General features: G+C 35.4%; 1 protein-coding gene and 1 non-coding gene across 2 annotated transcripts in view; one reads left to right on the top strand and one right to left on the bottom strand.

Annotated features, from left to right (window-relative positions):
* Positions 1-14,342, bottom strand: part of LOC147790527 (uncharacterized) — a 45,564-nt gene that overhangs the window by 17,865 nt on the left and 13,357 nt on the right. The gene's annotated exons all lie outside the window — the stretch shown is intronic.
* TRNAF-GAA (transfer RNA phenylalanine (anticodon GAA)) lies at positions 7,493-7,565 on the top strand. The gene has a single exon. It is a non-coding gene; the product is annotated as a tRNA-Phe (tRNA).

The following is a 14,342-nucleotide window of genomic DNA, read 5'->3' as shown; positions in this document are numbered from 1 at the left end:
ATATACCCTACACATCATTCAAGATGGCAATAAAATGGAGTTAAATTGAACGTACTTTAGTTTCATGTCTGGCGTGTTCAAGATAAAACATAATTGTATTAATGATATTGAGCCTGGAATCTATAAGAATTTAATGATCTTAAGAGAAATTCAAGTTTTATTAGAGGATACCAACTTTATTTATGGTACTAGGAGTTCAAGAATCTAGATTTGAATCTGGTTAAGGAACAGTAAAATGTGAAAGTTTTGAATTCTAGACCAAATTTGTACCTAATTATTTCTTTTTATGACTAATTATAACTTAAGAGAAAAATATTTTTGTAAGGCTAGATTTATCTCTAAAGCTTTCGTGACGAAACCATGTTCAGACTAGCAATTTAAAGTCAGGAGATGCGGTCACAGGTGTGATTATTTTGGATGGGTTCGTAATAGAACTTACCGTTGAGATGAGGGAGCCTTCAAAGGTTTTGCACTCACAGATGGGGTTGTTATGTAGCGTTAGTCTGTCTTTGTGTTTGAGTTTTTTTGTATTTTTTTTTTTTTTTTGTAATTGTATCCCAAACACTTTTTTTTTGTTTGGATAAATTTGATCAACACCGTCTTATAATTTAATTTAATTTTATATATAATGTTGTGTTGTTTTCTCAATCTCATTTTAACTTTACAACATTTTCTTATTTTATATTAATTTACTTTTATTTTTATTTTTTTTAGTCTCAATTTTAGTTTCTATTTGAGTTTTGAACCCTTAAAAGTTGGGTTGTGACAGATTGGTATCAGAGCAGCCAGATTTTAAATTATATAGATTTTTTCTTTGGATAAAGAGTCGTATATCTCTATGACTCAGCTCGATGACACGTCTCTCCGCGACCAAGTAAGCAGTATATGATATGTTGTAAAACTTGTATGAATTTATTGTATGTTTTGATTTTCGTGGTAGTTATAAAATATCCTTGGACGTTAAAGAGTGAACGTTAACTATATAAGACAATACTGGATCAACATTATAGTGTCTAGATATGGTGAGGAGGAAAAGAGTGGTCATGAGATATCTGACTAGCCTTACGAAATTTTTGCAGGGCGAGACCTCTAATCCATGAAATTTTTGCACAGGGCGAGGAGGAAAAGAGTGGTCATTATAGTGTCTAGATATCGTTGCACAGGGCGAGACCTCTAATCCATGAAATTTTTGTACTAGAAATGAAGAAATTGGAGATGGTCCCCAAACGTCTGTATGGACCATTTCCAATCGCACTTTCTTTGGTTCCTTGGCAGCGTCAACCAGATTAACCCTACGGCGTGACAATCCTTGAGCTTCCACTCCTCCGTGGTCATGGTATCCAACTTCACCCCCAAAATGGGTTCCTGAATATCTTTCTCGTACAGATAATCTTCAATCTGCATCTTCTACAAACTGATATCGAATCCATCAAATTTTCAATTCCAGTCTTTGAACTTTCCATCTTCACAGATCGTGGTGAATCTCTCCTCGCTCTGATACCAGTTATTAGAATCACACAACAACGCACACACTTGATCTAAATGAACACAAAGAACGTGATAGAGAAAATGTAAGAAGAAATATTGACTAATGGTTTTGTATTAATGACTTCTGGTATGCAAAGAGAGAATATGGAGAATGAGAAATGTACATTTAGGAAGCACTGACTAATGGGTATACATATGATTTCAGTTTATTATATATAGCTTCACTATATGTAACCGCCTACTATATATAATTATTTAGTATATATATCTCTATCAGATTTTTACTATAAATAGTCAGCCTTCATATCGAACCTTCTACAGCCCAAATAGTCAGGGATTGACATCCTGCTAGAACACAAAGTCATGTACATGCCCCTAGAAAAATGCCTAGTAGTAATGGAGTCTAACCCAACGATCATTCAAACAAACATCCATCAACCAAGAGGGGTGAAAATGATGACGATAGTATAGTTGAGAAAGAATCTTAGCCATGATGAATCTACACTTGCTGCCATTGTTGTATTTGAAAAGGGGGAGCTCAAGTGTTCCATCCTCAACAAAAACTTTATTGCCACTACATGAACACCACGACCCAAAACAAGAAGGTCAGATATTGGGTTTAACCCCACCAAGAGAGATAATCACAAGATTAGTTTTATCTCGCCTACAAGAAATAGATGTCATGCGGCTCAGCCTGAGCTAGTTGAATTCTACAAATAGCAACATGGCATGGTCACAGTCGGGTTTATTTGACCTGCAAAGGCTCTTGTCAGTGATCACTCAAATGTTTGGCAAAGCCACCAAGCCAACCCCTCTACTGAAGAAGGGAGACAAAAACAAACAACTAAAGCAACACATGTTCACGCAAAAATACCATCCAGACGAATGTAGAGAAGGGTCTACAACGATAATTTCAAAGCAAATAGAGAGTTATGATAAGTTAAGGTCAGATCAACTTTGAGTTCAAAGCAACAAGAACCAAAGACTGGTGCGAAAATTCTATGAACTAGTCGAAGTTATCCACAAGATTAGGAAGACATCATATAGAATCCAATTGCTCCTATCGACCAAGAAGCTTTTGGAGGAGCTAACATGAAATGAGAAATACATTCGATTACGGCAACTAATAGATAGCGAACTTTTTTGTAGAAACTGAATGATCCCTTGGCTCGGGCAAGAAAAGGAAAAGGAAGTCGTACTCCTACCTTTTCCGTCGGACGATAGGAAAGTTTGAGCTGAAAGATTGAATCACACCTGGTAAGAAAGGCGTGCTTAGCAGGTTTCTCCAAACGTATAAACAAAAAGAGGAAGCAACCGGTTCTAAAGAGGTCAACGCGTATGTGCTTTTTCCTTTCGTTTAGCGAGATAGCTTACCAGCTCTTTCGGCTCATAGCAGCAGTATGAAAAGCGAAATCCTCATCCTAAGTCGAGTCGGCATTGCCATACGAATCAACATCGGCCAAACCAAGAGCTACTATTTTTCTTTAACGAAAGCGGATCTAATAGTTTCAATAAAACCAACCTCTTTTAAAGAAGGAGTCGCTCTGCCTTGATCACCGTGGATATATGCAGCTCCCGCTTTACCTTTGCCTACCGTGAAAAGGAAAGTTCCCTCACGATAGGCCCTGCCAGCTCCCGAACGTCTTTCTATCAATCGAGAGAGGTATAGAATAGTACAACAAACCAACAAGACAAGAATGGACTCATAAGATGGGCGGTCAGGGAAACGATTTCATTTGTGTTATCCGCCAAGGAAATGATCAAGGAATTCTCTATACACGGCTGAGAGATGGCCGTATTATTGCACATCCTGAATAAAGTGTCGTAGGCAAGCGAAGCTTTTGAAAATGAAAGCGTGTAGAACTCAGATCCACTTTCTCTTCGATTAGTAAACTTCGGATCTAATCATCCTTTCATCTCCGGGTGACTGAGAGAGAATTAAGGCCTGGCGTGCATTCGATTCGATCAATAATAAGGTACAAAGAGGATTGATTAAATGGGCTTGAAGTTCCATTGTCACTGTTGACATCGGAAAGAAAAGGAGACCAACAAGGATTGATTAGGGCAAAGAGGTGAACGTGAGAGCTCAAGAGAAGGGAACTTCCATTGACGAACGGCAACAAACCGGGATAACTCTCTATTTCCTTATTCTCTTTCCTATTCCATCAATTTTACATGATGAAGATGCGGATTCCTCTGTTTAATTCAGTTTGTATGGAGAGCTAAACTTAATAGGGGAGGCGAGAGAGTTTTATATAGTTTAAGTATGTTGACGGTATGATTTTAGTTTATTAAAGAGTTGTTGTTAATAGCCCTAAGCAATGCTCCTAACGTTCTATTAACCACCTTAGTTTGCTCGTTAATCTGAAGATGACATGTAGTTGAAAACAATAATTTGTTACCCAATTTATGACTTAATATTCTTATAAATAATAGCCCTAATCAATGCTCCTAATATTTTGTTACCCAATTTATGACTTAATATTCCAAAAGTGACTTAAAAATTTAACATCCCTATCTTTTTTTTTTTTTTTTTTTTTTGTGTGTGCAGCAAACATTGGCAACATTGACTACAAAACTTCTAAACATCGTGCTTCATGGCAAAGGTCATATGGATCGTGATGAGCATTTTCTCCCATATCTTGGTTTCGCTAACTAAAGTTTTCCAATAACTCCCAAACTTCATTACCTTATATAACCTCTTGGGATAAGGATTCATATAACATTTCATAAAATAAGATCTACCGATGAATTTCATAGCATTTGAAGGTCATCTAGGTCATGAACCGAAGGTAAATTACCTTAGGGGTACTATGGTCATTTTACACTGTTTCTAGGTTTACCTACTTATCCTTATCCAATGACCACCAAATTTCATATCTGGCCTCAACATACTATAATATGCTCAGTATTAAAATTTGATAGGCAGCAGAGCTCATATAGTGGGTTATTTTAACGTTACTTAAATCTCAAGCTATTTGATTGGTTCAGGGTCTTAACTCACGGTTCTTTGGGTTTTTCTTTCATATATCCTTAATTCATACTTGGTTTAGGGTTCATATGAAAATCCAAGCGATTTCTACAAGTATTTCTTAACAAAAAATCCAAGGTGGCTACTTGCCTCGTCGTCGAAGTTTGGGACGTCCATTCTTGAGCTTCCAGTATCTAAATTACTTCCAAATTTCCTTCCACGTACTCCTTATTGTGTCTAGTTTCTAAAACTATAAGATTTTCTATGAGAATCGGTCTAGAATGGGGTTAAAATTGAGAAAACTCGAGAAAAGGTCAAACTTTGAGTTGACTTGGACAGTTCAGTTGAACTGGCCATATCATCGTTTTCTTCCTCTGAACAGGAAGAAGATGTGCATTTTTCGCGTCGCCGCCATCTGAAACTCGGCCTGTACAGTCACATTTACAGTGTTTCTCTCCTCAATTTCTTCATGAAACTTAAAGATGGGTATTATAAGGAAGGGCTAGTGATTGATTTGATACCTTCTCGTGGATCGTAGCCTAAGATATTCGCTTCCAAAGTTCATCCAAAATCCGATTTATCGCTGGAGATAAAACAAAAGATTTCTTATTGAGTAGCCGATTCTAGGGGTTTCAAGGCCCTATTTCTTCATCGAACCTCTTCCATATCCTTTCTTCAGGCTAAAGGAATTGGTTTGGAGGAACGTCTTTGAATGTAAGACGTTAATTTCCAAAAATCATTCTCGGTATGCAACTCACTCGAAACGCCAGATTTTTTGATCTCTTGGGTAGCTTGTTTTACGATGTCTCCTCTCTCGATTCCTTCATCAAGTTTACTCAACTTCTTCCTCTGAAGCTAGAGGATCCTTAATTTGAAGGAAAAGAGATAGTAGATAGGAATTCGACTCTTATCCCCAATTTAATTTCGAAACCTATTTCCTTCAATTCGACACCCCTCGAGGTTACTTTTCTTTGTGGTCTTCTATGGAAGCATTCCTTGGAGGTGTAGAAACTGATTGGAATCATTCTTGCTCGACGAATCATCATGTATCCTCGGATTGGATTTTCATGTTTTTCTTGAAGTTCTTCAATGGTTGATTGAATTGGGGGAATGATTTCTAGGCTCTTTTAGCACTATATTCCTTCATAGAACTTGTGGGTAATCTTGTTGAGAAATGTTAGGAATAACTTTGAAGAGAAATGGTGGAGGATTGCTCTCAAATTTGGAAGAAATCTGAGAGTAGGAGACCCATAATCTAAACGCTTATTGCCCTCGATTGGGGGATCGACCTTTCTCGATTCTTATTCCGTATTGTTGCTCCTACTTCAGACTTTATAGTAGGAGCTTAAACCTACATTGAGAGCTCCAGATTCTTCGTTATTTATAAGTTTGAAGAGAAATGGTGGAGGATTGCTCTCGAATTTGGAAGAAATCTGAGAGTAGGAGACCCACAATCTAAACGCTTATTGCCTTTGATTGGGGGATCGACCTTTCTCGATTCTTATTCCGTATTGTTGCTCCTACTTCATTCTTTATAGGAGGAGCTTAAACCGACATTGAGAGCTCCAAAATCTTCGTTATTTAGAGATCGAACTTTCTGGATAATTTTTCGGAGATATCAACTCCGATCATAGCTTTACCGACCTTGGCTTTGAATACTAGTCGTTGGATGTGATGATCCATGCGTGTTCGTTCTAGATCATATCAAATTTGGGAGGAGATCCGACGGTTGAAATTTGTGTTCGAAGGATTTTGCTCGGATGGTCACGGTAGATGCTGTGATTCTAATTAGAGTCGCATTTCTGTAATTATCCATTCTTCCAGGGGTATTTTGGTAATTTGCCACTTTCCGAATATTTTATTATTATTTTTCTCGAAAAATCCACAATTTTTCTACAAATTCCTCATTGCTTTTTTATCATTTTTCACTTATTTTGAATCTAGAGAAGAACAAAAATTACTAGATTAAAAATAGAGGTTAGTCCATGGCCCACACTCCAAAGTCCACTCTCATCCACGACCAACTATTAGTTACTTGAAAAAAAATGATAAACATGGAGTGAGTAAAACTTAGTAAGAAGGCTACTCGTAGGTTCTTAATCGCGACCTTAAGCTAGGATATTACTTCTTGTTATGTTTTCAGGATCTTAGAACTTAGAGGTCATCGTGTCATGTATCATATACTGATCCTGAAAACCTTCACCTAAAATAACCTTCAATTTTCTCCCCATGAACACATGAGTGGTGTCGTCATAATCATGTAATTCTACTGGTAAATCGTGGTGCAGGACATCTCGTTTAGCTGATGGGAAAGGTAGGCCTATCATAACATCCAACTCATGATACATATTGCAGGACATCCTACCTAAAGAGGAATAGGGGCCTTTTAGTACACATCGTAACGCAGATAATGGTTACTTATGGGTATGGATCCTAGCAACTTATTTAGCATGTTATTCACATAGTTCTAGGTACTTGGTACATGGATTATTGATGAACTTAGGTTTATACATAATGTCATGGGTTAGGCTTTAGGAGTTGAGGTTTTAGCTTAGGAAAACATTAGAGGGTAACCTAACGTGGACTAATTCGTGTGAAAACCTACTAGCACTTTGAGGACCTCTTTCCTTCACCAAACTTATGGGTAAACTTATTTATAAGGTGCAGGAACAAGTTTGGAAATGAATAGTGGACTATAGTTCTCGAATTCTAGGTAAACCCATGAACACGATACCCCAAAACAAAAAACTTGTATCTCTTGATTGGGTACTCGATTAAGCTTGCTTCTTGCTCCTAATAGTCTAACATTTCAATTAATTAGTGGAAATACCTTTACTTAAAACTTAAAAACTTTCATTTTTAATGTTAGCGGGAATAGCTCAGTTTGGAGAGCGTAAGATTTAAGATTTGAAGGTCACCTGTTTATTTTTGCATAACCTGACTATTCAATAAAAAATTAGTCATTATTTCTTTTTAAAATCTCAATGAATCAGCGAAAATACCTTTACTGATGAATTTTCATTTCCAATGATTGCGGGGATAGCTCAGTTGGGAGAGCGTTAGACTGAAGATCTGAAGGTCACGTGTTCGATCCACGTTCACCCCACTTTGTTCATGTTGCATAATTTGGCTATTCTTTCTAAAATTAGTGATTATTTATGTTTAAAATATAATGAATTAGTGGAAATACCTTTACTTATGAATTTTCAATTTTAATACTAGCGTGGATAGCTCAGGGAGAGCGTCATATTGAAGATTTAAAGGTAACGTTTGATCCACGTTCACTACATTAGCGTTTTTTATCCAACTGGCATAAGTTGACTAAGTTGCATAACTTTACTATTCAATCTAAAACATTTGATTATTTATTTTTTATGTTATCTAGGATGGCTTAGTTGGGAGAGCATCAGAATGAATATTGGAAGGTCTTGTGTTCAATCTGCATTCATTGCATCTTATAGTTTTATGAATTTTTATTTTTAATGTTAGCGGGGATAGCTCAGTTGGGAGAGTGTCAAACTAAAGATTTGAAGGTCGCATGTTTAATCTCCACGTTCACCGCACCTGTTTCCATTTGCATAAGCTGACTATTCAATAAAAAATAAACTAGTTATTATTTATTTTTAAAATTTCAATGAATAATGAATTAGCGGAAATACCTTTACACATGAATTTTGATTTTTAATGTTAGCGGGGATAGCTTAGTTCGGACTGAATATCTGAAGGTTACATGTTTAATCCACGTTCACGGCACTTGGTTTACGTTTCATAAAAAATAAACTAGTTATTATTTATTTTTAAAATTTCAACGAATAATGAATTAGCAGAAATACCTTTACACATGAATTTTGATTTTTAGTCTTAGCGGGGATAGCTTAGTTCGAACTGAATATCTGAAGGTTACATGTTTAATCCACGTTCACCGCACTTGGTTTACGTTGCATAAGTTCATTAAGTTGCATAACTTTATTCAATCTAAAATTAGTGATTATTTCTTTTTAAAATATAATGAATTAGCGGAAATACCTTTACTTATGATTATTTTTTCAAATATTAGCGAAGATAACTTAGTTTTGAGAGCGTCAAACTGAAAATGTGAAGGTCACGTGTTCGATCCACGTTCACCGCACCTGATTCAAGTCACATAACTACACTCGTGACTATTCAATTTAAAATTAGTGATTATTTCCTTTTAAAATATCAATGAATTAGCTAAATACTTTACTAATGAGTTTTCATTTTTAATGTTAGCCGGGATAGCTTCGTTGGGAGAGCGTCACTAAAGATCTCAAGGTCACGTGTTTGATCCACGTTCACTGCACCTCATTCAAGTTGACTAAGTTGCATAACCTGGCTATTCAATCTAAAATTAGTGATTATTTCTTTTTAAAATCTCAATGAAGTAGTGAAAATATCTTATTAACTGATGAATTTTTATTTTTAATGTTAGCGGGGATAGCTTAGTTTGGAGAGCGTTCAAGTTGACTAAGTTGCATAACCTGGCTATTCAATCTAAAATTAGTGATTATTTCTTTTTAAAATCTCAATGAAGTAGTGAAAATATCTTAACCGATGAATTTTTTTTTTAATGTTAGTGGGGATAGCTCAGTTTGGAGAGCGTCACTGAAGATTTGAAAGTCACGTGAGAGCATCACTGAAGATCTGAAAGTCACGTGTTTGATCCACGTTCAATGCATCTAATTCAAGTTGACTAACTTGCATAACCTAAATATTCAATCTAAAATTAGTGATTATTTCTTTTTAAAATTACTTGACTATTTAATCTAAATTTATTGATTATTTATTTTTCAAATTTCAGAATTTTCATTTTAATGTTAGCGTGGATAGCTCAATTGAGAGTGCGTTTGTAGATAGCGTGGATTCCTAATTCTTTATTTGACTATAAATGCTCTATAACACATTTTGTAAAATGACTCATTTTATTGCATGGAACAATAAAATTGATCTTCCCTTAGAATTGTCAATACATTCTACTTTCAATGTTGCTAAGTTGAGTCCTTATGATGTAGGTGATGATTTTTCTTATTTGAGGACGAATCCTAAAGAGGGGGATGATGATAAGAATCACAGTGTACATTCTACTCTCAATGTTGCTGAGTTGAGTCCTTTTGATGTAGGTGATGATTTTTCTGATTCGAGGACGAATCCTTTTGAAGAGGGGGATGATGATAAGAATCACGGTGTTCCAACTGGACCTATTACACAATCCAAGGCCAAGAACATTCAACAAGCATTCATACTTCATCTACAAAATTTGATAGGCTAGGTTCAACCATCATTTCATGTGTGACAAGCTGATTCGTTTGAGTCAAGACCATTTGGAGATTCAAAAGTAAATATTTGCATGGTTGAAGTAGCGGATGAAGTTGCAGGCATCATTTCATGAGTGGTTAGAAAACTTTATGTCTTATTTTAATTTCATAAGGTTTGTAATGCTCAAATTGACTTCGTCTTCTGTGGAGATCTAAATGGATCGAGATTAAATCACGGCCACTAACTTCTTTTGTGGGGAGACTATAAATACCCACACATTATTATGTAAAAGCATATTTGTGATCAATGAAATTGATCTCTCAAGTTGAGATGATCCCTCGTGTAGAAATTCGAGCATATCTTTGTCATTTCTAAGTTTTATGCAATTCTTGTGGTAGATTGCATCTGAGTCATTCAATCAAGCCTTGATCAAGTTCGATTGTGGAGTGACTCAATTTAGAAAAAGGCTCCATAATCTAATTCTAGCTTTATCTCTTGGTTGATCCAAATTTTGTATAAGAAGGAGCGTCGATTGCATCGATTCCATCAACAGTCTTCCCATGAGTTTATGGTGCATGACCCATTTTTTATACCATTCACCTTCGAGCGCCACCATAGTTTCGCGTCGTCCATGAGATGCATTGCGACCAACGTAACTCTTAAGTCCTATGAGCAAGTTCAAGTAACCTTCAAGTATTGTTCTACGTCAAAAATAAAGCTTTTTAATTCCTTAGCATCCCGGTTTCCATTTAAGGGGTTGTGTTCTTGGATTTTAAGTTTGTTAAGCCCACATGAACTTGGCTTGAAGTGTGGTTCTCTACAGCCCAACTTGTCAAACTCACTCGGGTGCTCATCAACCATGATGTCGTTCAACAAGAGAGACCTCGAAAACGATTGGATTATCGCATTAACCATTTGAATCACCTGCTCATCTCAACCATGACGTCGTTCAACAAGAGAGACCTCTAAAATGATTGGATTATCGCATTAACAATTTGAATTACCTGCTCATCTCAACCATGATGTCGTTCAACAAGAGAGACGTCGAAAACGACTGGATTATCGCATTAACCATTTGAAATTGAACAAAATATCTATAACATAACTCTAACAAAGGTACAAAGTTCATAAAAGTCTATTTAATCTAAGATATAAACGGTAAAATAAAATTGTGAATGTTTGATTAATCCACCACACCTAAATGATGTGAAAGTTATCTTATTTATAATCAAATAAATTACAAGGATATGGAAATTGTAATAAATTGAATATTTGTCTTATAATAAAATATCAAATACAAAATATACGGAAAAGTATAATTTATTACTAAATATCCTTAACAAAAATGAAATAAAAAAAATAATATTCCGTTGCCGGGAATCAAACCCAGGTCTCTTGGGTGAAAGCCAAATATCCTTACTGTTGGACGACAATGGATTTTTGGTATAGATGTCCTGAAGTCTTTTGTCAGATCACTGAAGAGTTTTAGCATGATCTTTTGCTTAATGTCTAACTCTTCGACACGTCCTTCCCTGTGTGTTAAAGTTCTCAGGGCTACCGCGACGTTTCAAGCTGTTCGATTGTGTGGCTCTTTCTTCAAAAGAGTCAATATAAAATTTTAGGTCTTTGATTGGCAACCCATCCAGGGGAGTGTCGATTGCATCGATTCCATCAACGATCTTCCCATGAGTTTATGGTTCATGACCCATTTTTTATACCATTCACCTTCGAGAACTATCATAGTTTTGCATTGTCCATGAGATGCATTGCGGCTAACGTAACTCTCAGGTCGTATGAGAAAGTTCCTGTAGCCCTCAACTCTCAGGTCGTATGATAGAGTTCTTAGAGCTACCGCGACATTTCGAGGTGTTCGATCGTGTGGCTTTTTCTTCAAAAGAGTCAACATCAAATGTCAGGTCTTTAATTGGCAACCCATCAAGGGGAGCGTTGATTGCATCGATTCCATCAACGATCTTCCCATGAGTTTATGGTGCATGACCCATTTTTTATATCATCCACCTTCGAGCGCCACCGTCCATGAGATGCATTGTGGCCAACGTAACTCTTAGGTTCTATGAGCAAGTTCTTGTAACCTTCAAGTATTGTTCTACGTCAAAAATAAAGCTTTTTAATTCCTTAGCATCCTGGTTCCATTTAAGGGTTTGAGTTTTTGGATTTTCAGTTTGTTAAGCCCAACATGAGCTTGGCTTGGGGTGTGGTTCTCTACGACCCTCCTTGTCAAACTCACTCTGGTGCTCATCTCAGTCATCTCAGCCATGATGGGGCTCAACAAAAGAGACCTTGAAAATGACCGGATTATCACATTAACCATTTGAATGACCTCAACCTCACTTGTTGAAATTGAACCAAATATCTATGACATAACACTATTAAAGGTTCAAAGTTCATAAAAGTCCTTTTAATCTAAGATACTATTGAACTTGACTATTATAGTGCCTCTCAAACCAAGTTCATAAAAGTCTTTTGAATTTAAGATATTATTGAACTCATCCATTATAGTGCTTCTCAAACCTAGGTAAAGTATAAATATAATTGGTGACAAAAGATGAAACTATAAAATAAACGAAATAAGAAAATAAAATTTCATTTTCGAGAATCGAACACGGGTCTCCTTGATGAAAGCTAGATCTTCTGTGTAATGTCTAACTCTTCGACACGTTTTTTTTATGTGTGTGATAGAGTTCTCAGAGATACCACCACGTTTTTTGTTGTTTGATCATGTGGCTCTTTCTTCAAAAGAGTCAACATCAAACATTAGGTCTTTGATTGGAAACCCATACAGGGGAGCGTCGATTGCTTCAATTCCATCAATTGTCTTCCCATGATTTTTTGGTGCATGACCAGTTTTTTATACAATTCACCTTCAAGCGCCACCATAGTTTTGCATCGTCCATGAGATGCATTGTAGGCCAATGTAACTCTCAGGTCCTCTGAGCAAGTTCCTATACTCTTGAAGTATAATATCAAAACATATTAACGTATTTGATATGTTAAATATTAAAATAATTGATGTGTATCATAAACATTAAATAAAAATATATATTTTAAATTTGAATGAGATTCATATTAATTAAATATATATTATGATATTCTACGATATTTTAATATTATTGAAATAAGATATTATATCTTAATGTATTAGGTATTCAAATATATAATTTGACAAAAATTATCACAAGTTCACTTTAAATAGAACCCTAGGGTTAAGTCAAAAAGCATCGAACACTACATACTGTGACATTTTAGGTGATATTTTGCAGAGGAAGCTAATAAGGTCTTCAAAGAGCATGTGGTCATGTCTGGCATTTTAGGTTAACAGCATGGTGAAAAGAAACCAGAAATTCTGATACTGGTAATTAACTACAAACCTTTGAATAAGGTTTTAGAATAAATAAGATATCCAATCCAAAACAAAAATGATTTGATAAAAAGAATTCAGAGTCAAATGTTTTTATAAAATTGGACATGAAATTGGGATTTCAGAAAATTCTAGTTTCCTAAAAGGACAAATATAAAATAGCATTTAATGTCCAATTTAGAAAATATGAGAGGAACGTCATGCCATTTAGGCTAAATAACGCTCCATCCGAATTTCAGAAGATTATGAATGATATTTTCAATCCTTTCAAAAACATTCGATAGTTTATATTGATTATGTGTTGATATTTTCTAAAACCATTAAGATCAACACTTTAAACATCTACATACATTCATTAATGTAATCAATTCATTAGTCAAATAAACTCTCTGCTTAAGTCTTATTGACCCAAGGGCAGATCTCATAATGAAAGGTGACGCATCAAATATCGGATATGGAGGTATCTAAAATTGTCAAAGAGGATAGAGAATCAATTATCATATTTCATTCAAAATCCTCCAATAATACCATACAAATTACAAAATAGTAAAAAAAAAAAAAGAAAGTATTATTTCCATGGTACTCTGTGTACAAAAATTTTAAATAAAATTTAATCAACAAAACTATTAAAATCGATTCTAGAGTCAAATTTAGTTTTAGAAAAAGAAGGGAATAATCTTGTTTCAAACTAAAAAATAATTTTGCTAGATAGAAGTAAATTCTGTTGTGGTTTGATTTTAAAATTCGACCTATAAAAGAAGTTGAAAACACCTTGGGGGATTACCTATGGGAGAATTTCTAACAAAGTCTCTCTTCTTAAACTGATACTAATCCAACCAATCATTTACATGGACTCAAAAGTTCAATTACCTATAAAAGAAGTTGAAAACACCTTGTGAAAGTATCTAAGGATACTATGACCTCTAGCTTTGTAAAATCCAGCGTTGTTGGCGCTTATCAAAATCGCTGCCAAAATAAAGTTTAACAAGTGGTTCTATGGTGTAGTGGTTAGCACTTTCGACTTTGAATCTAACGACCTGTGTTTAATTCCTGATAGGTAATCCACCAATTTATACAAATTGGTCCATAGACGATTCGGTAGGGTCACTTTTGGACCGATAATCTGTAGAAGGGGTCACTAAGGTTGAGATCATACAAAATTGGACTATAGCTCAATGTTAGAGCATTTGATTGCAGATCAAAAGGTCAGCAATTCGAACCTAGTTGGGT

This window comes from Cucurbita pepo, chromosome 10, assembly GCF_057944985.1.
Source record: "Cucurbita pepo subsp. pepo isolate OVF chromosome 10, ASM5794498v1, whole genome shotgun sequence".
NCBI classification, from domain to species: domain Eukaryota; kingdom Viridiplantae; phylum Streptophyta; class Magnoliopsida; order Cucurbitales; family Cucurbitaceae; genus Cucurbita; species Cucurbita pepo.
This window is presented reverse-complemented; position numbering and strand designations above follow the sequence as displayed.